Source organism: Culex quinquefasciatus, chromosome 3, assembly GCF_015732765.1.
Source record: "Culex quinquefasciatus strain JHB chromosome 3, VPISU_Cqui_1.0_pri_paternal, whole genome shotgun sequence".
In the NCBI taxonomy this organism is placed as follows: Eukaryota; Metazoa; Arthropoda; class Insecta; order Diptera; family Culicidae; genus Culex; species Culex quinquefasciatus.
The window spans coordinates 193,421,390-193,445,992 of record NC_051863.1 but is presented as its reverse complement, the minus strand read 5'-3'; the positions used below and the strand labels follow the sequence as shown (position 1 = coordinate 193,445,992).

Below are 24,603 nucleotides of genomic sequence, written 5' to 3'. Positions count from 1 at the left end.
AGAACAAAAAACTTAAAAAATATATATCTCAGAAATTTTCCGATGAAACATTTCGCTCTTAGAAGCATTGAAGAGCTGAGAAAATTTCCTATAAAACACATTTGACAGTAGCGATGACTATTTTTTCTCCTTAAGGTTGCCCAGAAAACACGCCGTGCCATGGTTGTACTAGGGAACCGCTTCCAAAGGTCCCGGGGCCATCTGCCACAGGAGGAATTATTTTTGATAATAGGTACTTTAGTTTTTTACACTAAAACTTAATAATGTCGAATGAAAACATTGAGTAAGAATAAAGTGACCTTATTGGACAAAACAATAGTAAAAATCGTGAGTTGGAAATAAGAGATTGTTGGAAGTAATTAAGCCCTTTGATGCCCAATTTTTTTCTTTTTTTTCCCGTGGTCAGGAGGTCATTTTAGCAACTTTTGTTCTACGAAAAACTTTACTTCTCTTGTTTATGGTTTTCTTGTTTTATTTTAAGTATTTTAAGTCCGTTTTCAGTAGTCATGGGCCCATTCTACCATCTCCTATCATTACGTTTTGCCTTTCTGAATTTTTCATATTTTTACAATCACTTATTAATTTTTTTGCTTGTTGTTCAGGAAACAAGTCAAACATTCAACCCTAAAATTTTCTATAATTTTAAGAGTTTTTCTTTCTAATACTTTTTAAATATCAAAAATTGGTTGAAGATGGACTTTTGGCAATTTTAAGATCGAAGCCCGTTTAGAATCGAGGGTTATAAAACAAATTTCGAAGTGGAATATATACTATTTTTGGATTCATTGGACAGTTTTCCACCAAAACACAGTTGAAAATTGCAAGTTTGATGTGTTTTTAAATCTAATTCAAAAATATATTCAAATTTATAGGCATTTTAATTAGGTCAAACTTCATAGTAAATGTGAAAATTTTGAATTTTTTCAAAGGCAACACTTAAACTTAGCCTTATTGATTATTAGTACTCTAGACCCTGCTCCTGAAATAATCAATGATTTTTTTAATTAAAAAAAAATTTTTAAAAAAATGGCTGAAGTAAACCACTTTATGTGATCTTTCTGTTCTGGCAACACTTCACTGCAAACGCCTTTGAATAGGCAACATAAATATCAAGCAAAGACCCAGATTTTATCCATATCATGTCCAACCTTGCGTTCAATTCTTTTTTCGATGTAGTTCTGATAGCTGGTTTCATCGGCATACATGCAGGGCGATTTAATGATTTGAAATACATTGGCCAAGATTCATAGTTTGGCTGAAAAATTTGAGATTTTTTTTTTAATTTTCTGGAGCATTATTTGAAATTAAGGCATAAGTTGCTGATAATCAAATTTCTATGAACTTTAGCATTCATTTACAGCTTCTTCGTCAGAAATCAAGTGATAAACTACTCAATGAGAAGTGAGCAAGTGGGTATATTTCAAACAAAACAAAACATGATATTGAGAAAATGTGGAAAAAAACTGCATGTCTCTGTGATTTACTTTTTATGTCCTACATCACTAAGCCTTTTTTTTACTCCGTTATGCAAAAACAAAACAAAAATCATGTCTTAATCACCCTAACAAGCCACTTAGCTCAGACACACAAGCCTAATTTATTTGTTCATTAGCACCTAATCAGAAGCCCGAACGACCTGCTCTAACGACCGATTGCGCCAATTTGCCGAATTCCTAATCGTGTGCCCCGAATCAGTGACAACATTTCTGGCATGCCAAAAACTAATCTCTTCTTCGGTTCCGGCTTTACCTTGCCATGATTGCTACACAGTGCTCGGGCAGCTTTGCCGAGGAGGAACCTCCACAAACTGTGTCAATGACCGGCTCGGACGCACCCCTTTTCAACTCTCCATCAACAACAGCTTCTTCTTCCTCTTAAACTGCTGCATCTGATGCTGATGTAGGTGACTCGGTCTGTCACTTTTCCTTATTGGTCATCAAACGTGTTTTCTGTTTGTTGTTTTGTTTACAACACTCTGTTTGCATCCGTTTTTTGTCTCATCTCAGCTTGGTCTACGGTCTCTGTCAAGGTAACGAGCAGCAGCAACAGCATCAGGTTTTTCACCTTTTTCAGAGGATTCGAGCGAAAGATTTCACTTCTTCATTCCACGCTTGAACCTGCTTCGAGTTCATTCCCGTCTCTTGGTACAGCATGTGCCTTCACGCTTAGCTCTATATCCGTATTTGGGGCCTATTAAATGCGGGCTTAGCAGGAAGCTGCAGCTCATAATCCAATTTGTTCGAAAATGGAAGTAATTGTGTTGGGTTCGTCACGAGCAGAGACTCATCAAAATGGGAGGCTTTCATCGCCCGACAAGCGACGAACCGGTTTGGGATTATTATTTTTCAAATCTCAGTCGGTCGTTGCAGGTCATAAGTTCACACTGTTCGGTGAATTAGGAGAAGAACAAAACGAAAAACAATGCTTTAATTCCAAAAAGCCAACTTGAAAACCTGTTGAACTTGGCTCATAACCTTGACTTATTTGTTCAGGCTTTTTCTTCTTCATTCCTTTCTCGGTTTCTCCTCGCCTTCACCATAATCGTGGTTGTTTTTACCTTAGGTCTCTAAATAGTCAAACGAGAAGTGATCTTTCTCCTGTCGGGGGCTCTTTGTCGCATTTGAACGGTGGCAGCACCACCGGCATTTGATCGATTTTGCGGTTAGGCTTTCATGGTAAATAAACGGATTGACTTGCTTCGGGGCAATGACAATGTAGTTTAGGCAGGCTTTAAAAATTGAAAGTGTTTTGTCAGAGCTGTGACATTGAACTTTATAGCAGTGTTTTGAGCATTTTGAAACATTTTTCATTCGAGGCCAAGTTCAATTTCAATAGAGCATTTTTTTCTTAAAATGTTAACAAATTTTAATATAATATACAACATAAAAATAAAAGTTATAATCGATGCACACAAACTGTTTGATGATAATCAAAAAAACTTCAAAATTTCAACTGAAAACAATTTAACACGCTTTTTTTACGTTGTTAATCATTTTCATCATAAATTGAACTGACAAAAAAAGTTTTTTCTGTTAAAAATAAAATTTTATAACATCGAAGATTTTTTGCTGTAAAAAATTATGAATTCAGTTTATTTATTTTTCCAGGAAAAAATATGTAATAAAGCTCAACATGTAACCCGACAAGCATAATTCATCGTTTTCTTTTTCAATCAGGCTTTTTGCAAAGAGTTTGAAATTAGGTATCGCATGTTATTATTTTCATGATCTTTTTCAACTGGAAAAAATGAATTGTTTATTGTTATAAATAAGGTTTAACCTGATAAATTGATTAATAAAATCTGGACTCAAGTTGAGAAATCTCAGATTTTGATTTGACACTTATTTGAAATCAGGTTCGAAATTATATACGTTATTGAAGTACATGGATGAGAATTTAATAAATAAATATTTTAAAAATATATCAAAGAGGAGAAAAACATATTAGATTACATCCAAAAGATTAGATTCTATTTAGGATTCAATTGAATTAAGTAATAAATGCATCTTTTTCTTAAAATTGTTATTTATTTCAACTGAAAAAACAATTTATTGACAAAAGAGTATTTGAGCAAGAAAAAGTAAATAAAATTTTTGAGTAATAAAGGCTGCAAAATTTATATAACAATGATTTTGTAACAGATAAAAGGTTTAAAATTTATCACATTGTTTTATTTTTTAGTTTAACTGTGAATTAAAGTTTAATTACAATTTGCTTTTTTAACATTTGAATAAAAAAACATATTTGGAAATTTAGAAAAAAACAAAGAAAATAAAATGATGACCTCTGAATTTTAGCATAATTCAGTTTCTCAATTTTCTATTTTCAAAAATAAAAGTGCGGAAATCATTCTTAAGCTTGAACGAATAAAGAAAAATAAAATTACAGGATATAAACAATTAATAGTGATTGATCAAAACTAAAAATTCTGAAAAATAATTTTCAAGAACTATAAATTTAAATAACAGTATTAAATGTACATAAATGATACTGTTTTCTTCTAAAAAAAAACAGTGCTCGCCAAGAAGAAAAAAAAATCACTAAGAATTATTGAACTAATGTAAATGGGTAATTCTCCGCCAACTCACACAGCAGTTGCCCCGACCCCTCTTCGATTTGCGTGAAACTTTGTCCTAAGGGGTAACTTTTGTCCCTGATCACGAATCCGAGGTCCGTTTTTTGATATCTCGTGACGGAGGGGCGGTACGACCCCTTCCATTTTTGAACATGCGAAAAAGAGGTTTTTCAATAATTTGCAGCCTGAAACGGTGATGAGATAGAAATTTGGTGTCAAAGGGACTTTTATGTAAAATTAGACGCCCGATTTGATGGCGTACTCAGAATTCCGAAAAACGTATTTTCATCGAAAAAACACTAAAAGTTTTAAAATTCTCCCATTTTTCGTTACTCGACTGTAAAATTTTGGAACATGTCATTTTATGGGAAATTTAATGTACTTTTCGAATCTACATTGTCCCAGAAGGGTCATTTTTTCATTTAGAACAAAATTTTTCATTTTAAAATTTCGTGTTTTTTCTAACTTTGCAGGGTTATTTTTTAGAGTGTAACAATAATCTACAAAGTTGTAGAACAGACAATTACAAAAATTTTGATATATAGACATAAGGGGTTTGCTTATAAACATCACGAGTTATCGCGATTTTACGAAAAAAAGTTTTGAAAAAGTTACTTTTTGCGTTTCTCTTTGTTTCGTCTCTTTGTTTGTAATTGTCTGCTCTACAACTTTGTAGAACATTGTTACACTCTAAAAAATAACCCTGCAAAGTTAGAAAAAACACGAAATTTTAAAATGAAAAATTTTGTTCTAAATGAAAAAATGACCCTTCTGGGACAATGTAGATTCGAAAAGTACATTAAATTTCCCATAAAATGACATGTTCCAAAATTTTTACAGTCGAGTAACGGAAAATGGGAGAATTTTTAAACTTTTTAGTGTTTTTCGATGAAAATACGTTTTTCGGAATTCTGAGTACGCCATCAAATCGGGCGTCTAATTTTACATAAAAGTCCCTTTGACACCAAATTTCTATCTCATCACCGTTTCAGGCTGCAAATTATTGAAAAACACCTCTTTTTCGCATGTTCAAAATGGAAGGGGTCGTACCGCCCCTCCGTCACGAGATATCAAAAAACGGACCTCGGATTCGTGATCAGGGACAAAAGTTACCCCTTAGGACAAAGTTTCACGCAAATCGAAGAGGGGTCGGGGCAACTTTTCCCGATTTCGTGAGTTGGTAGAGAATTACCCAAATAAATTTTAAAATCAAATGCTCACGTGAAAAAAATGCAAAAACCAAAAAATATACATTTCATAAAAAAATGCCGGGGAAAATAAGTTTTTAAATTTTTGTTTTTTTAGTTGTTTTATTTAATTACATTGGATTCATATGCGTCCTAATTCTCCCCCAAAAATGACTAAATTTCCATTCACCTTGGGGGGAAAATTTTCACCAGTTATGAAACACTGCATGTCATAAGAATACTTCTAGCCAACCTCCTGTGGCCGAATGGTTACGGGTTTCGCCTCATGAGCGGAAAGTCATGGGTTCTTCTCAGGGTGGCAGCCTTAGGTTTAAGTTCAGAGGTAGCAGCAACCGTATGAGTATAAAACGGTTACTTCACGTGCTCTTCTAGCATGTGAAAAAATGAATACTTCTATCAAATTATCAAGATTAGGAAAAATAAAAATTTTAGCTTTAAAATGCATAGATTTAAAAAGTTCATTTAAGCATCCTTACCAGAAATCGATCAGATTTACGAACCATTCCTGTTCTATTTCCAAACTTAGCACTGCTCCACTTTGAATCGTTGCCCTCTTGCGTCAAAATTCCCCATTAAAAAAATAAACAAAACACTCACCCCGAAAAAAAATAGCAAGAATTCACTCAAGCACCACCTTGAAGTGAAATGGCACGCCCGCCCCATCGAATACCAAATTATGGCACAGGAATAAAATTTGCATAATTTCTCTCCAGACACAGCGGGGTAGCGAACTGGGTTCGTCGCCAACGTCGTTGAAATCTGTCTTCGGCTTGAAAACCGCGTGGCCGTGCAAGGTGGGTTTGAAAAGTTACTTTAAAAAAGATTTTGTCAGGTTAATTCACATTTCTTGATGTGTTTTAAAATTGTAATTTCAAAAATTCATTCAAATTTTTAGTCCCTTTAAATAAATACAATTTAAAAAAAAACTTTGGTAACTTTATCAAACACTCTCAAACTAAAAGTCTCTCCCCAAAGCAGAGAGATCCCCCGTTGAAGTCACTCACTCTCTCAGTCTCTCAGTTCGCGGCGTTCGCCGCGCAACGCCGGCCAACACAACAACGTGGTCTCCCCTTTGTGGTGCTGCTGGAGATTACGGCGCTTCCGAGGTTGGCCTCGGACCTTCCGCGGATCAGTCGTGAACGAGACTCGGACCAAGTCGCAGGTGTTTTCTGGAATTTCTCCGCCGAGTGAACTGTGCATTAAACCGTGGTGCCTGGTGAGAAAGTGTTCAACAAATCGGAAGGAAGAAAGAAGAATCCGTTGAGTTTGAAGAAGGTGAACACACACACATCGACTGTTGAAGAAGCGGGGCTTGGGCCACTAATTTTTCGGAACAAGTGATCATCTAACGAGCGTTGATTTCGGGCTGACTTAGTCTTAAGCTTTAGCGCTCAAGTGACCGTGAAGTGTCGTCGTCGTCGTCGTCGCCGTTGTTTTCTTTACGAGTGGATCCAGACAGTGGGGAGAAAGCGCCGAGCTTCTGGTTGATAACCGTGGGACTGTGAAGTTGAACTGGGAAGGAAGAGCAGACCCTGTGCCAAACTGTGCCAAACTGAGCGCTGCTGTAAAACAATTTGTGGGCTGTTGGTGCGAAAATGTGTCAATTTGAGGTGAAACGATCAAGATGATGTAGTCTCGTTTCGCGCGTGAGTTTTGTTCAGAGCATCATCATAATTGATTGAATGTGAGGCGATTCGAAGTGTGTTTCGAATTGAGCCAAATTTCGGTTGTTTACTTGGTGGCGCGCTGTAACGCAGGGGGAGAGACGCCAGGAGAAGCATAATTATATGATCGATTTTTCGATTTTTTTTTTCTATTTTGGGGGTAAGGTTTTGAGGAAACGAGTCCGCGGCCGAGCAATCACGCTAAATGCACTCTAATTTAATGTTGTGCACACCGCCCACAACATTTTACCGTTTGTTGCGTACGTACAACCTGGCCGCCGCTGAAAGTCGGGATAGAAAGGTGTTGAGGGAAGGAAAGTTGCTGTGAAATATTAATTGATGGGCGCAGACTTTTTTTTTATTATTTTCGAGTGGGAAAAGTGTGATGGATGGGATGGTAAGGGAACAGGAAGCGGAACAAAATTTTCGAAGGTGTTTTTAAAATGTGGTGCAAATTGTGTGTCGTTGAGCTTTCGGCGCGGCGCTTTCTGGATCATGTCCGGGAAGTGAAACTTGTTGTGAACAAATGGGTGGTGCGAATTAAGACGATTAAAATTGATTGAATTAGATGCATTGAATGTCGGTTTGAAGTGGTTTTAATGGTTTAAATCTAGCCAAGTACCTATCATAAAATTGGAAAAACCTGGCAATTTATCAAATATGAAGGAGTGATGGAAACTTTCGGATTAATTTAAAAGTTTGTTCAATTCAAATGGTTCAATTGATTGCTGGCTCAATAAGGTTGAATTCAAATTATATTAAATATTTACTTACCAAAAATTTAGATTTTGCAATTAGCTTGTTTATTATAACCAAACATACATTTTTTGCGTTACGTAATAAAAAAAACTTTCCCAATGAGATATATTCCTGATAGCTTTGGTGCAACAATACATTTATTATCTTCAATTTCTCTTAATGAGTCAAATCATTGCAAATTTTGTCCTTTAAAAACTCAATTTTTTAAATGCATTTTTATAAATTTCTATAAAATATTATAAATAGATTGAGTGAGAGGCAACCAAGCATACCAAAACACCACCGGCTCCGGCACATTTGCATAATTATCAATAGACTAGAAGCACTTTTCTTGTATTAAAGGTGTTATCCCTTTATACATTTGTTTATGTTCATCGCCTTATAATTGGTTACACATTATCTATAGAGTATGTAAAAAAAGTATTAACACCCCTTGGGCGCAATGCATATTTTGTGATGAAACATGTAAACAATTTACGTTTTGTTTAGAAACTCATGCCAAAGATTTTGCTACAAAAAAATTATGAAAAGATGATTTCTATAAAAAGTTATATAACAAATACTACTACAAAAATCAACTCCAAGCAGGCATCCTTAACTGATTAAAAAAATATTTTTTAATGAATATAAAGTTTACTAACTAGTTAGTATAAAAGGTATATTCTATCGATACAAAGACCCTGAAAACGGAGTTATACCCACTCCCAATTGTTTATTTAGCAAGTCTATGGTAATATATTGACATTGAGTTAAATTAAAAGTTTGCAAAATTAAGTTAAAATAAGTTTTATATAAAATTTCCAGAGTTATATAAACTTTTATACTAAGTAGTTAGTAAACTTTATATTCAATTAAAATTGTTTTTTAATCAGTCAATGATGCCTATTTGGAGCTGGGAGACTGGATTTATGGTGATTTGTCAACAAATAACTTTATTTATGTTAACTTTCGAAAAGTGTACCAACTTTCTTTGCACCTTTTTTTGATTTTTGTTGTAGTATTTGTTATACAACTTTTTATAGAAATCATCTTTTTGCAATTCCGTCGTGAAACTACTCACTTTTCCTGTCATTCTTGAACGATGAAATAGCCTACTTTTCTGTACCAAAAATAACAGAATCGAATAGCAACACTTTTCAAAATAAATGCTGAAAAGTTCTACTTTTCAGCACTAAAATGGGTGCTGAAAAGTTGAACTTTTCAGCACTTGTTTCGAAAAGTAACACTTTTCAACATTTTTTTGATTTAAACGATTTATTGATAAAATACATGAAAATTTGACTTAAAATTTCACTCAGTGTGTGTTTGATTTTTTCAGCACTCTTCGTATTTATCCAACTCGGTGAACCTCGTTGGATAAATGTACGACTCGTGCTGAAAAAATCCTCTTTTTGAAACTTGTTGCATAAACTACTATTTCATGAGTTTTTTTGTAGCAAAATGTTCGGCATGAGTTTATGAACAAAAGGTTGTACCGTAAACTGGGGTGACTTTGATAGCCCGGGGTGACTTTGATAGGTTTTTCAAATGCCCGTCAAATTAATATCTAAACATTTTTGAGAATGTTGAGTATGCAAGCATTAAGGGATAGCTTATTATCGAACATATATGCAAAAATATGACTGTTACATTGGATGTATCAAAATTAGTGGCCAAATCAAATTTCTATCAATGTCACCCCGGGCTATCAAAGTCACCCCAGTTTACGGTACTAGGTTTCTGTCAAACTTAAAATTGTTCACATGTTTCGTCACAAAATGTGAGTTGTGCCCAAGGGGTGTAATAGTAGTTTATGCAACAAGTTGCGAAAAGAGGATTTTTTCAGCACGAGTCGTACATTTATCCAACGAGCTTCACCAAGTTGGATACATACGACGAGTGATGAAAAAATCAAGTTTTGCAACGAGTTCCATACAACGTTTTTTGCAATTCCGAAAACACCCTTTGAACATAATTATAGGATAAATGTCCATGTCAATGAATCGTTTAATTCAAAAAATGTTGAAAAGTAAAGTGAAAAGTTTTCAGCATCCATTTCAGTGCTGAAAAGTAGAACTTTTCAGCATTTGTTTTGAAAAGGGTTACTGTTCGATTTTGTTATTTTTGGTACAGAAAAGTAGGCTGTTTCGTCGTTCAAGAATGACAGGAAAAGTAATTAGTTTCACGACGGAATTGCAAAAATATTTTTTTTACATACTGTATACAATCTGTATTTAGTTCGGCTGGAATTTAAATATTCTTCAAACAATTGCTTTGAAATCAGGGTTCAGAAAAAATCTTAACTAATGATTTGTTCAGTGTTCTGTGAAAATCATGAATTTCGATATAAAATTTTATTGTTTGATTTCTCTTTGACAATTTTAAAGTTTTATAATGTATATCGTACAAGTCTAATGGCTTACGTCACTATGCTTAAGGGAAATATACCCTTTCTAATCAAACACCTATCTTCGTCATATGAAGAGTTTGATGCTCGATTAAAGCTCCAAAAATACTAATTATGATATAAACTTACGGCACCGTCTCGAGTAAGCACGCAAATTTATGCCATTTACTGGCCAAAAAGATCAAATTTAATGCACTTTTGATCAAAATTTGTATTTTGCGAGACCATTTCTCATCATTTTGGTGGCACACACATCCACACGCAAAATGAGAGGTTAACTGCTTAACGAAAGTCGCCATCAATATCTTTTCACTTGCGCTAACGATTTCAAAGCGCTTAAGATATAAAATTGCTTCCAACTACCGGCAACCGGTTCTTTTGCACATTATTTAGTAACTCACTTGAAAAATAATCCAGAAACATGTAAATAATTAGCAAGCGCCATCCAAAAAACAAACGCGCCAAGTCTTTTGACGTTTCAATTTTGACGACCCATTCCAATCAAAGGCTGAAGAAAACTGAGCGAGAAGCGAAGGCAAATAAAGAACAAAGGGTGGCCACCAACACCACCAGCAGCGCTTATGGTGTTGCCAGGAAACTTTCTCTATAAATGCTACTTTTCGTGAGTGTTCGCTTAAAATTTCATCCATTTTGGGAGCTCGAAGCAGACAAAGTTGAAAATAGGAAAATGGGCGTGGCCCAATGCACTCGACTGATTAGAATGCATTTGGGAAATATGTTTTTTAAATGCTTGTAAAAGAAAAAGCATTACTTTTAATAAAAGTGAAAATAAACAGAAATGTTCACATAAAGTTGCTTTACTCGTTGGTGTACTTGGTTTTAGTAAATTTCAAGGAACACTCCAGATTGTCCAGCATCATTCAAACACGACCGCTAATTAGGCTTAAAATGGGCATATTTCCCCTTATTAAAAAAATCAGATAATCAACAATTGCAACAACTTTCGGTTGCATCAAGACCTTAAACAACTCGATGAAAGTGTAATGATATCATGAACCTGACAAAAGGTCTAAATCCATTAGCAAAACACGTATTAGTCCGGTTTTACACGTTTTAGGAATTTTCTCAAATTTAACGGTACTGTGTTGGTTTGACAAAAATTAGTGGAAAATAAAAAGTAATAAAAATCAAAATGTGACTGCTGCGTCCCAAAGTTCTAAAACTAAATTTTACTTAATTTTTTCAAAGCGTTTAATGAATGAAAATAAACATTTTGTGAAATTGTCTCAGGAATACGAATATGATAAAATTATCACCGGAAAATTTGATTGAAGGGGTACCCCGAGCAAAAATTTACAGCCAAAAAAATCACTAAAAGACAAAGTGTCTATTTAATATTTTTTACGCCTTATTTATTCACTTAAATGCCAATAACTCCTTTTAGATTTAACCAATTGGGTTGCTTCACCCTGCATTTTGTTACATTTTTAAGCCCTTTCAAATGCATTACGAATTTTGGAATCAAATTTAATTTTGAACCTTCAAACTTTTTGTCCCGATTTGCCCCACTTGCCGTTGATCTAGAGTGCCCTGAAAATTTCAGGCAGATTGGTGAGGTCGCATGATAAGGTTTTTGCTTTGTTCGTGGACTCGCTCTTAAATTTTAAAAATCAATTTTATATGTACCGTAAAACGGGGTGACTTTGATAGCCGGGGTGGCTTTGATAGGTTTGAGTTTTTTCCGCAAAATGAAGAGAACAAATTAAATACGTACGGAATGGTTTGGAATCATACTGGAAGAGAAGTACTCAAAGTACCTCAAGAAGAACTTTTCATAACAAATTGAAAAGTTTAAAAAGTTAGTAAATGTTGATGAAAGTCATTATTCCAAACTTCCAAAGTGTCATGATTTTCTCAATGAACATGAATCGGAAAAAAATTTCCACTAGGAGAAGGTAAATAATTTTGTATCTATTAAATAATATATGTTTTTGAAACATAATTGAAAAAAATCTTCAAATTTATAGGCAATTTCAGTTGAACAAATTTCATATAAAATGAGAAAACTTGTGATTCGTAGATTTAACAAATTTCAGGCAAAATTTCGACTTTTCAACAATTTTACCTAAAATTTATATGAATTTTGCTTAAAAGCTTATAAACTTTTGTGGTTTGGTTGAGCGTTTTAGCAGAATGCATTACTGTCTCTCTTTGTATTCACACTTATAAACTTAGTTAACTAAATATATACATCGATAGTTTTTCTTAAAAACTATGTCAGCAACCTTAGTGATGGTACATTTAACGTAAAAATAAAGTTTGAACACCTTAAATCTGATTTTAACAAGAAAAACTATGACTATAAAAATCACCCCGGAATTTAAAATGAGATTTTTTAACGTACCTATTTTTCTAAACATTATAGAAAAAAAAACTTTTTTTCAGAAATAGTGCATGGATTTTGTGTGGCCTACCCCAGTACATGTTTTGAAAATAATAATCCTGAGAAAAACTTTTCCAGTTGGGAAATATTCCAAAAATAAATTGAAAGTCACCCCGGTTAACGGTAGTTAAAACGTGTGAAAGATAAAAACATATTTTGAAGTGATGTGAAAACATGAAAGCTAAGAAGACTTGATTACACTATTTAAACTTTGATTTAACACTTTTGTCCCTTGGCCCTAACCGAGGTTTAGGGAAAAGGAAATATTTTTTTTTTTTCAAATTTGAGACTTAATTTTCTAATGTTTGCACATAGAGTACGCTTAGTTCACAAAACAAAGGTGACTTTTCGTGCTTTTTAAATTTTTTATGCCAATCATTGTTCGATTACAGGAAAATGTTTAGCACCAGAAAAAAAACTATTTTCCGCCTTTACAACATTTGAGCAAGAAACAACACCACGCAATGCAACTCTATCAACCCACACATATCAAACGGAGATTTGATCAAAGGTACGTGCGGCAGTTGTCTAGTGTCGAGTTCCAAGCACTTACGTCTGTGTTTGTGTGCATAGTTTCAAGTTCATTGCACTTGCTCCAAAGCTCCAAGTCGACGACGTCGTCGTACGGAAAATGTGTGCAATGCAATGTGACTTGGCCTTTCTACGCGCAACCATTTCACCTCTCTCTATCGCTTGAGCCACAACACTCTCTTGCAGGTGATCAACTGCACATTAAAACACAAACATACACTCCTTTGAAGCTATATTTAACTTGCTTACTTGTAAGACTCGTGCAGGGCGAAAAACTATTAAAACGGAAATAAGTACGTCAATCCGAGAATAACTGCAGGTTTTTATGTCCTTCCAGCTGATGATACTCAACCAAAGGTACTCAAAGCTCAAAGTATTATGTGAGCAACAGGTGTTTGTTTGACCCTAACGGGACGAAGACTAAATAGATGATTCGCCCATGACTTTTACAAATATGTTCGAAAATTGTTGATTTGAATTTGTGCAGACCAAACACACACCTGAGATATTTGAAACAACCAAATTTACGTTGAAACCCTAACCTAGTGAGTAAAGTGGAATAAATAGGTGAACAGAACCAGCCAAAACATGGGTTAAATTTGTTTCCCCATTTTCAACCGTGAACCAAAAAATCGGACCAAAATGAAACAACAGTAGTTTAGCGCGCAGATAACAACCGCCAATCGGGTGAGAGGATGAAAAAAGAGTTGAAAAGTTGAAATGAACCGAGCAAAATAAGGTGAAAAGCGGGATTTTTTTTTGCGCGAACACAGGTGAAGAAATGAGAGAAAAAAAGCTCAATAATTCACCGCGCCAAAATGGAGTATGTGTGAATGTGCGCGGGCCTCTCTTTTTATGATTTCAATAGTAATGGCATTTTGGGGTGGCGGGAAAATGGCCAGGCGGAGGTGATGGCCCCAAACCGGCATGGATGGGACGACAGGGGGTGTGTGGGGGTGTTGAGGTTGATCATAATGATGATGATGATGAAGACGATATGATGATAAAGTGCAGGACGATAACGAGGACGTCCGTTTTATGGGAGATTTTTTATTGTTTCATCTTGTTCAGGGGACGATGAACTGAGATGAGCATGTTCGAGAAGGAAATGAGCTGTGATTTCTCAACAAAATATCAACTCGGGCAATGGAGTGACATATCAAAAGTATATGATGTATTGAGCAATTTTCCCCGAAATCGGCCTGTTATCAAAAATAAGGTAACGTTGTTTTATACGTTTTCAAACAAATTTAAAAACTTCTTGCTTGAGTTTTTTTTAAACAAATTTTATATTTTTTGTTGCTTTTTGGGTCAAAAGTACTCAAAGATTCAAAGCGGATTTTAAAACACCCAAAAAGCAATCATACAAAAATAACCTTAGAATTGAAAAGTACTCAACAGTGATGTTATGTTATTGCAGTGCACCGAGATAAATCTAACAATAGCAGGGATGAAAAAAATATGTTTTTTCAATAGTTCTAAGGTTATCCATGTCTGAAAAAACATCGCTTATTTTTTTTTTCAAAATTTATCAACTATTTGTCAACCACCCAAATTATTTAAGCTTTTTACTTTTGATTTTAATACCAATTTATAAAAAAGCCTAAAATTATTTTGGTAATAAGACTGGTACAAACTTTATTTAAAACTTTTGTCACCCCCACTTCAAAGTTGGCCCGAAAAATCAGGGGGCAGAAAAAAAATCAAAAGACTTTAAAATTTCAATAGAAATTTAAATGCAATCAGCTGAAATTGATTTCAAACGCATTCCCCTGCATTTATCATCATTTTAAGCATGTTTGGAAAAATTTCGATGTTTAGTATCGTAAAAAGATTTTTGTTCGCTATTTATTTTTGTTTTCATCAAATTTTCATCAAATGATTGCAAAACAACTGAAGTAGTTCAAACCCGGACATAACAAATACTGTTAAAATAACAAAAAGTGTTATGGGATTTTCTTGCAAAATCCAGTTTTTCAGAGTTTAATAACAGTTTATGTTATCATAACAAAATTTGTTATTGGTCTGATATTGATTGAAAGCCAAAACAACTTTAAAATATTTTTTTTTGTTATGGATTAGTTGTTAAAATAACAAAAAATAATAACATACATTTTTTCGAAGAATAACTAAAAATGTTAGTTTGATATTGCAATAATGATCCAATAACAAAAAAAATCATAACGAGAATAACAAATCTTGTTATTAATAACATAAAATGTTATTCGCCTAGTATTTTCAAAGATCAAAAAACGTTATTCCCGAGTTATTTCCGTCTGCTCGGGAAATGCATTTCAAAACAATTTTTGCATTCAAATGTTGAGACTATGGCTTGTTATTTCATTTTTTATATTGATTTTGATTCAAAACTCTTAAAAATAATCTGAATACAAATATTCGAAACAGAAAATAAGTTAATTTCAAACACAATTTTCAAAAAATTTGGCAATAAGTGTCACAATTATAACGGTTATGCTACTGTCACAAATTTGCAAAATATCAATGAATTAATCAATACGTGTACAGAAATTCCCCACGAAAACAGCATGATTCGAAAAAAAAGTTCTCCGATCGGGCTCAAAATTTGTCTCGGGGTTCCTTGGCCGAAATAATTAGACCCGTATTTTTTTTGTTTGGTCATTAAGGTGACCTACGCCGTGTTAGGGTGGTCCGAAAAATGGCAATTTTCGTCGATTTTCGCAAAAACCCACTTTTAAAAAGTTGGGTATTTAAATTACGAAAATTTGAAAAAAAACCCTAACATGTATAGGTCATTGCTGAAATTATCAAATTATCTTAGTTTTAGTGAAAAAGTCGATTTTTTCCCGTTTTCGTCATTTTCCCATTTTTGCGCGTGGCGCGTCGAAAAACCCTGTTTTTATTTTCAAAATATCGTATCTCAAAGTATTGAAAACATAACTTCACAATTTTTTGATATATTATGTAAAAGTTTCCGAGGAATCAGGTAAAAATATTTTCAGACATAGACACAGCATTTAAAGTTTTCATGCGACCTATTCAAATGTTAAGCTAGATTTTTGAAACTTCTTACTATTTTTCCCAAATAGCCAAACTAATCATCTTTCTTTTGCGTCTAACACAGCTAAAATCGGAGGAAATGGCGCGGAGATATGACTTTTTAAAAGTGGTTTTTGCAAAAATCGACGAAAATTGCAATTTTTTGGACTACCCTTGAACGGCGTAGGTCACCCTAATGGCCAAACAAAAAAATACGGGTCTAATTATTTCGGCCAAAAAAAAAAAAATTGAGCCCGATTGGAGAACCTTTTTTTCGAATCGTGCTGTATTCGTGAGGAAATGCTGTATATTTATGGTCCTAAAGTTTCACGTCTTTTTTCGATCTGTGATTCCAAAATTATTATTTTTTATTTAAAAAAGCCTCTAATTGATAAAAACTGAATGACTTATTGTAGTAAAATGTTTAAAATTATGTACATTTTTCACTAAAAATTAATTTACATCCTCTGACTTTTGAGGTAAGTTAAAAATTGTTATTTCAGGGGAAAACATAAGAATTTTCAATACAAAAGTAAAATATAATAAATGGCTTGTTTTCAACTAATGATGAAAAAGTCGCATTTTTTCTCAATATATTAATATAATATAACTTTTGCTTGCTTTAGTTACCATAAATATTTGTGAGTTATTAAATATTTTTGGATATTTCATGTAATATTTATTTTAATTTATTTTCCAGAATTTTTAACCTTTTTAAAAATTGTGTTGCGTGAAGTAAAGATTTTTAATTTTATGTTTATATTAAAGATATAAGAATCAACACTATTGAGTGACCACCAATGGTAGTTCGTTGACATGACCTGCGGGTTGTTGTGGCTTTGTTACACATAGAATTATTAGCAAATTTGGAAAGAAATTAAATAATGTATCAACAAATAAAACATTAAAACATCTCAAATGCTAACTATAATAAAGACAAAAAACGGCCATAAACCCAGTCCTCAAAATAAGATTCAGATATTGCTTCATATTAAAAAGATTTTCAATAAAACGCAAATTTGCTGTGTTCTTGAATCACACAAACATTGATGAATTTTGTAAATCAGTAATAATGCCAATACAATTCTATTTAATGTTCTAAAAAAATAAGCATGCAAGAAAAAAAAAATCGAGTTTTAACTATTCGAAAACAATGTTTACCGATTTTTATACCTTTTTAACAAACTTTGATTGCAGATCGGAATGAAAATAAACTTTAGGAAACTTTGTTTAAGCAATTTGAAATTCCTAAATGACTGTTTGAAATATGTAGCACTTCGAACTGGTATCGAAACTGATCATTTACCACATTTTGTAGATTTTAAATCGGTACAACTTCTCTTAAATGCTAGACAAATAAAAGACCTTAGAATACACTGCACAAAACAGCTGTAAAAACTGTTGAGCAATTTGTCAACACCTTTTGCACAACAATAGTCGGTAGCATTGAATTAACCAAGCCGCCGCCGTGCAGAGCACTACAACAGGGATTGACAATCTCGCCACTACTTCGAGAAGAACCGATCCGACTGTACCATTCAATGCTTTTTTCAAGGGTGCAGAGACCATTCGGACATACCATTCAATCGTCCAGTCCAAGAGGCACCTAAAGAGCCTGTAATAGACTAAAAGGTATTGTGGAGGCTAGGGCCGACCGGCGTGGCCAGCCCTATACGGCTGTGATATAGAATTGATGTAGACGTGGCTCTACTTAAATTAAGACTGACTTTATTTTCTTATTCCTACCTATTTATACGCGTTCCAAACAGTGTTAGGAACGCGACTGGTCTTATCCCTCTGGTTGTTTGATCAACCTATTAGCATAAGGCACATGCGCATAAGGCGCATGAGCATATGTCTAATAAGGGGGAATGAACCTGTTTCAGATAAGAGCTCTAACATAGAAGGTACACAACATAATGCACTCGACAGGTTTATGACCTTCTGGAATGCCTTCTTTAAACTTGACAGGTTAGGGAACCTTCTGGTGGTGATTTCACCACATCACTCACCCTTATCTGAAAAGTTTCATTCATGAAACTTTTATGTATGTTTGTTTGTATGCATGTATGTATATCTGTACTCATGTATATATGCATGTATGTTTTTATCTATATGCTCACAAAATTTTACTGTCCTGCTGTTTGTATGATTTTGTCTTATTTGATTTCCGGTTGTCATTATACTTTTGGTGTATAATAACAATTGATTACTGATAAGCTTTTGTTGGTAAATTTTATGGTAATAATAACCTGTTATTACAACTTTAGCTTAACTACAAATAAGTTTACTAATTTTTTATTTTTTTTGCATTAAAACATTTGTGTGTTCACTGTACACTTCTTATTGATTTGTTCTTTATTTGTCTTTTTCCTCACACTTATTGCCTATCAGCATAAAATCCGTAATTAGTTATCCTTCGGGGTATTTATTGTATTACTAAACGTGGTCAATAATCTCGTGATCAACGAAGTCTCCCTCACCCCATATGTTTTGGTTTGCTGCAACTTCAGGTGCAAAAACCAAATCTCTAACAACTGTTTTCAACAACATGACATTTTCCATTGAATTTTTTTTCTTTACCTTTGGGATTTTTTTTTAAACTTCGTAAATTTTATAAAAATAATTGTTATGATAACCATCATCGTGTTTATTGTTACATTGGTTTAAATCAAAATTTTGAAAAATATAGATTTTACCGACTGGTTCTGATGTCAGCAACGACTTCAACTCATTGAAGGATTGCATACATTTATCTGACCATTTCGACTGAATCCGTATATTATTTGTTTAATCTTTTGCAACCTACAGGGGTTTCTTTTATTTGTCTAGATTGCAACAACTCGTGTTGGGCTCCTTTTTTTTTGCAATCTTTGTTGAATTTTTCAACTTATGTTGGCTTTGCGGTGCCACATTATAATTCGGCCAATGTGCTGCAAATCACATTGTTGTTTTTCAGGTTTTTTTTCCTATAGCCGTAATTATAGATATTTGATGATCAGAACACCACTGTGTGAAAGCACAGTGACCAATTGATTCATGGTTTGGCTGCAAAAATGCCAGGTTTTTAGAACCCGTTCACACAATCCGTCTGTCTTATGCGTGAAAATCAGGGACCTTTTTGTTTCAAGGTGTGATTGTAAATAATTTGATTGGAAAACGCCAGACATAATGTGTCCGTTTACGTACTTGTCAGTTTGTTGACCTCATTACGCAAAAGCTCAGGGACCCCATGATTGCGGGTGTGGCTGCAATTCCGTTCACGCTTTTGAATGTATATATGTCTATTTTTCAAGACTAGTACAGGAGCTCTTTGGAATCCATTTTCCAGGATTCTTTTTACTTTTAATTTATCAGCTACCAATGCAACTTTTTTTTTCAAACACTTGCGGTTTTTCAGTTTTCAAAATATTTATGTGTCATTAAGATGTCACCGTATTGCCTTTGATTAAGATTTTCACAATTTTGAATTTATTTAATACAATAAAAAAATCGATTTTCAAATCAAAAATTGACGAAAAACTTCTAAATGTTTCGAACCACTCTCAGTTCTTGTAAAACGTTTTGATTTAAAGATGGATTTTATAAATAAAATTGTTTATGCAAAAACATTGCTGTTTGAATGCTTGAACTTTTGAATGGAATTTATGTTTTTCCTTAATGGAGACATGTGTTCATGGGCTTTTATGCTATTTAAACCTTGAATCCACAATCCTAATATATACATATTTTTTAACTTCGTACCTCGTTCTGCTTCATTTTCTTGACCATGATTGGGTGGATCTTCTGCTACTCTGGGCCTCTCAGTTTCTCCAGTGGCTGCTTTGCTTACGCTTCTTAGAAGTCAACCTCTTTACGTCTCGTTCTGCTTTCCGCTGGCCTTGGGTGGACTAATCACTTTTTAGTTACTGCTACTGACTTCGCTGACCCTCTTCGTTTGTCCTTAGTGCCTCGAGCATGATGAAGGACTCGAGCTTGCAAGTCACTGAGTGAATATTTCCCGATTTCCGGCCTTGAGTTGTGTCCGTTGGACAGGTCTTCCAAAATTAGTAGTATCTCGGTTTCTGTTGGTTCCAAAATGGATGACGCATACGACCTAGTAATGGTGACTGATCGTTGCTTATCGATACCGCAATTGACGATGGTAGTCGCGGCCATAGTTGCATGAAATTTGTACAAGTTTTTATGACTTCTTCTTTTAAATCACTGCCGCTGCCTCTTCTCTTTTTTTTTCACGAATTTACTTCACTTCACGCTTTGACTTTTACGACGTGTGTTCTTCTTGCTGCCACCAATGTGGAGGCTAGGGCCGACTGGCGTGGCCAGCCCTATACGGCTGTGATATAGAATTGATGTAGACGTGGCTCTACTTAAATTAAGACTGACTTTATTTTCTTATTCCTACCTATTTATACGCGTTCCAAACAGTGTTAGGAACGCGACTGGTCTTATCCCTCTGGTTGTTTGATCAACCTATTAGCATAAGGCACATGCGCATAAGGCGCATGAGCATATGTCTAATAAGGGGGAATGAACCTGTTTCAGATAAGAGCTCTAACATAGAAGGTACACAACATAATGCACTCGACAGGTTTATGACCTTCTGGAATGCCTTCTTTAAACTTGACAGGTTAGGGAACCTTCTGGTGGTGATTTCACCACAGTATGCTCAGTATCACCTCTCGACAATCCAACGGCAAGAGGTGCCGCCAACCTGTCGACTGAGAAAAAAAAAAGTCCAATGCCAAATTATGAAAGATTCGAAGAAAAACAAGTCCGCGCTGCCACTCTGCCACTCTCGAGACCTGCGCTGACAACTGCAGATAGTTGCTTTAGAAAGAGGCAGATCTTCACAGAGTTAATGGTGGTCATTTGCATTTCTATGCGCCAGCATCCACGCACAGATCTGCGGTTGCGTTCATTCACCCAAAGACCCGGGAGATGCTCTGGGCTAGTAGAACACGCTCCGGGGGAGAGAAACTGGCCACGTGATGGCACGAGCCTGCTGGCCAAGGAATATCATACAGGCCAAGGTACAATCTGTAAACACGGGGAGGGAGATTAAAACTCCCAACCGGTCGTCGACAGACATCAGTAGAAAGTTCTCCAAATCGATACGAGTTGCGCACGGGCATGCAAAACTTGAGTTTGCACTGTTAAAAAAACTACCAAATTTGGAAATTTATTTCAAAATCGAAAAATCAGTTCGATCGAATTGAAATCAAATACCAATTCACAAGATTACTAAATTTAGCTAAATAGTTTTTTTTTACATTTTTGGTTGTGCCCACAGCGAGAGGCCAGCCTCAAACTTGTGTTTTGTTTACGCTTTAATCGGGCGCGCAAAACCGCGAAGAGAACATGTGTTCGAAATTGATCAGCGTGTGCAGTACAGATGGAGAAAAACAGTGAAATTCTCGGCAAAAGGCAGTAAAGGGGGAAATTCCAGAGTGCGAAGCCAATCCCGACGCTAAATCGCACATTAGCCGACGATTATGATTGGGTGATGGGGGAAGAAGAGGCTTATGTTAAACATTGTACGGTAATCGATTTGTGCATGAATGAACAGCAGTGGTAGCAGCAGCAGTAGCAACTCCGTTTTGATAATGATCGTGATTGGGGAAAATCGACTATTAATGATCGAATAGGTTTCTGGTGGATAGTCTGTAAACGATTATTCCATGTGTGAAACAGTTTGATAGAAAGGTGGAAAATTCAAATTTAATTCTCACTTTCCTGTCTTCCTATCATTAGAAACTCAACAAACTAGCAGATTTTACTGAAACAATCAAATAACTAGATAAATAGAAGCAGAAAAAAGGATCACGATTTGTTAAACCATAAAACGTAACTTTTTTCCAAGGCCACTTTTTTTCTAATAAAATTATTTTAAGAGAAATGTTGAGATCGTAACCCGTCTAGAAGCAGGGTTGGGCTTAGTGGGTTAAAATTTATTTGGTTGAATATAAAAATAAGCATGATAGGTATTGCACAGACCTCTCATTTTATTGAAATTATAAGATGTTAAGATATTTTGAACTTTTAAATGATCCCCTAAAACATCGCTCAAATAGTTGTTTGAAATCTTGCAAAAGATTAGAGGTGCACGGCTTGTCTAAAGGTTATTTTTATAAAACTTGAATGAACCTCGGTAATTCTTTCTGGAGCTTGTTGTGGGGACTGTCCCGAGTCAGGGAAACTGTTTATCGAAAAATTCTATCGGTAAAAATTGATTTTATCTCATTTTGAAATTTTTATACAATATATTTAGGCAAAAATCATGAAAAAGTATTAAAAAAATAACTGAAATTGTGATGTTTTTTGTTGTCATTTCATCAAAACATCAGTTTCGAGTTCCCTAAACATGTCTTCAATATCCTACATCATGGAAAAATGTATATCTTGGTCGTCAGTTTCGATAATAGCTGCAAAAAAGGGTTTTCCTAGTTTTTTTCTCAGATTCATCTGGAAACATCAACTTTATTCGTATTTATTAAAACTGTTTACGTCGTTTTGTAGCAAATTTTTAGTATTCTTTACCCAAAATAGTTTATACATAATTTTTGTTATGTCATTAGGGTGGTTCCGGTCGCGTCAGGGTGGTTCAAAGATGTCAATTTTGAGATTGTTTTTTAATCATTATCAAACGCCGATTTAACTGAACTCATGCGTATTTTTCTTTGAAAGCCTAATTAGTCACTTTTCTTTCACAAACCGGATAACAATAATTTGATGAAACAGTGTCAAGTAATGGTTTAGAAATTTATTTTTTTCAGAATCTAAAAAATTGGCCCACCCTGACGCGGTCGGAACCACCCTAATGACCTAACAAAATAATGTTATAAACTATTTTGGGCAGAGAATCCTGAAAATTTTAAGCCGATCCGAATACTTTAGAGTTTGGCCATGCCGTTTGCGTAGGAAATTGTTGTATTAGAACACCGTAAATACAACATTTTTATTCAACAATACACTTGAGTCGCTTAGCAAAATTTTGGAAGATGTTCAAAAAAATTTCAACATGTTTTTTTACAAATAAAAAAATTTAAATAGTAGTAGGACAAAAAGGGAATAAATATCACAGAATTTTAAAATTTGCAACATTTTCTCTACACTAAAATTGTTATAACTTTTCAGAGATTTGATGTAGTAGCATGTTTATTCTGCAAATTTATTCTGGATGTTATTTGCTACAAATCTTCGTAAACAGTTTTGACAAACACGAATAAAGTTGATGTTTCCAGATGAATCTGAGAAAAAAACTAGGAAAAAAATTATTTTACAGCTGTTATCGAAACTGACGACCAAGATAAACATTTTTCCATGATGTAGGATATTGAAGACATGTTTAGGGAACTCAAAACTGATGTTTTGATGAAATGACAACAAAAAAACATCAAAATTTCAGCCATTTTTTAATACTTTTTCATGATTTTTTCTTAACCCTTACAGTCCGAACGTCTGATGCGAGATACCGAAAAAACATTAAAAATGCTGTATCTTTGGCATCTTTTGACCAAATAAGTTCGTTCACCCCTCAAAAGAACCGGACAAATCTCTATTTTCAGAATCTACAAAGAAATCCGGAATCGGTCACTTGGCCACGGAGATATTCCGGAACCTAGTGGGGTAGGTTTTTGTCCGGGTATGCAACCCAATCTACAAATCATGATTATTATCATAAATTCTTCAAAAACCATCCCAATTTGCTCCAAGACCTGTTCTGGACATATAAGGCATATTCCTTTGATCCCGGACCATCGGATATGAATTGGCCACCCTTCCGGAACCGACTACACAGGAACGGATGTCGAATTCTACATCAAGTCTAATATGGCTTCCGACATGTCAAACGGCACTAAATTTGGCTCAGGAAATCAAATTTGACATCCTCAGTACTTTCTGGTGCCATTTGGCCACCCTTCCACCAACCCGGAATATCCGTAACATGGTTCCGGTGGACCAATTTCGGTAATTTCACGAGCACACTTTCCGACATGTCAAACAACACTGATTTTGGCTCAGGAACTCAAATTTGACATCCTCATTACGATCTGGTGCCATTTGGCCAGCCTGCCATCAACCCGGAATATCCGTAACATGGTTCCGGTGGACCAATTTCGGTAATTTCACAAGTACACTTTCCGACATGTCAAACAACACTGATTTTGCTCAGGAACTCAAATTTGACATCCTCATTACGATTTGGTGCCATTTGGCCACTCTGCCACAAACCGGAATATCCGTAACATGGTTCCGGTGGACCAATTTCGGTAATTTCACGAGCACACTTTCCGACATGTCAAACAACACTGATTTTTGCTCAGGAACTCAAATTTGACATCCTCATTACGATCTGGTGCCATTTGGTCACCCTGCCACCAACCCGGAATATCCGTAACATGATTCCGGTGGACCAATTTCGGTAATTTCACGAGCACACTTTCCGACATGTCAAACAACACTGATTTTGGCTCAGGAACTCAAATTTGACATCCTCATTACGATCTGGTGCCATTTGGCCACCCTGCCACCAACCCGGAATATCCGTAACATGG

The 24,603-nt window shown here is 34.9% G+C and overlaps 1 protein-coding gene across 3 annotated transcripts in view; it reads left to right on the top strand.

The window, feature by feature from the left end:
* Nucleotides 1–6,423: 6,423 nt before the first annotated feature.
* LOC6030992 (neurotrophin 1) overlaps nt 6,424–24,603 on the top strand; it is a 48,640-nt gene continuing 30,460 nt past the window's right edge. The window contains exon 1 of one of the 3 annotated variants that reach the window (XM_038264064.1): nt 6,424–6,499. The gene's annotated coding sequence lies outside the window, so the exon portion shown is untranslated. Of the gene's footprint in view, nt 6,559–24,603 lie in introns of all 3 variants that reach the window. The other 2 variants (XM_038264063.1, XM_001841793.2) reach the window with 2 other exon arrangements.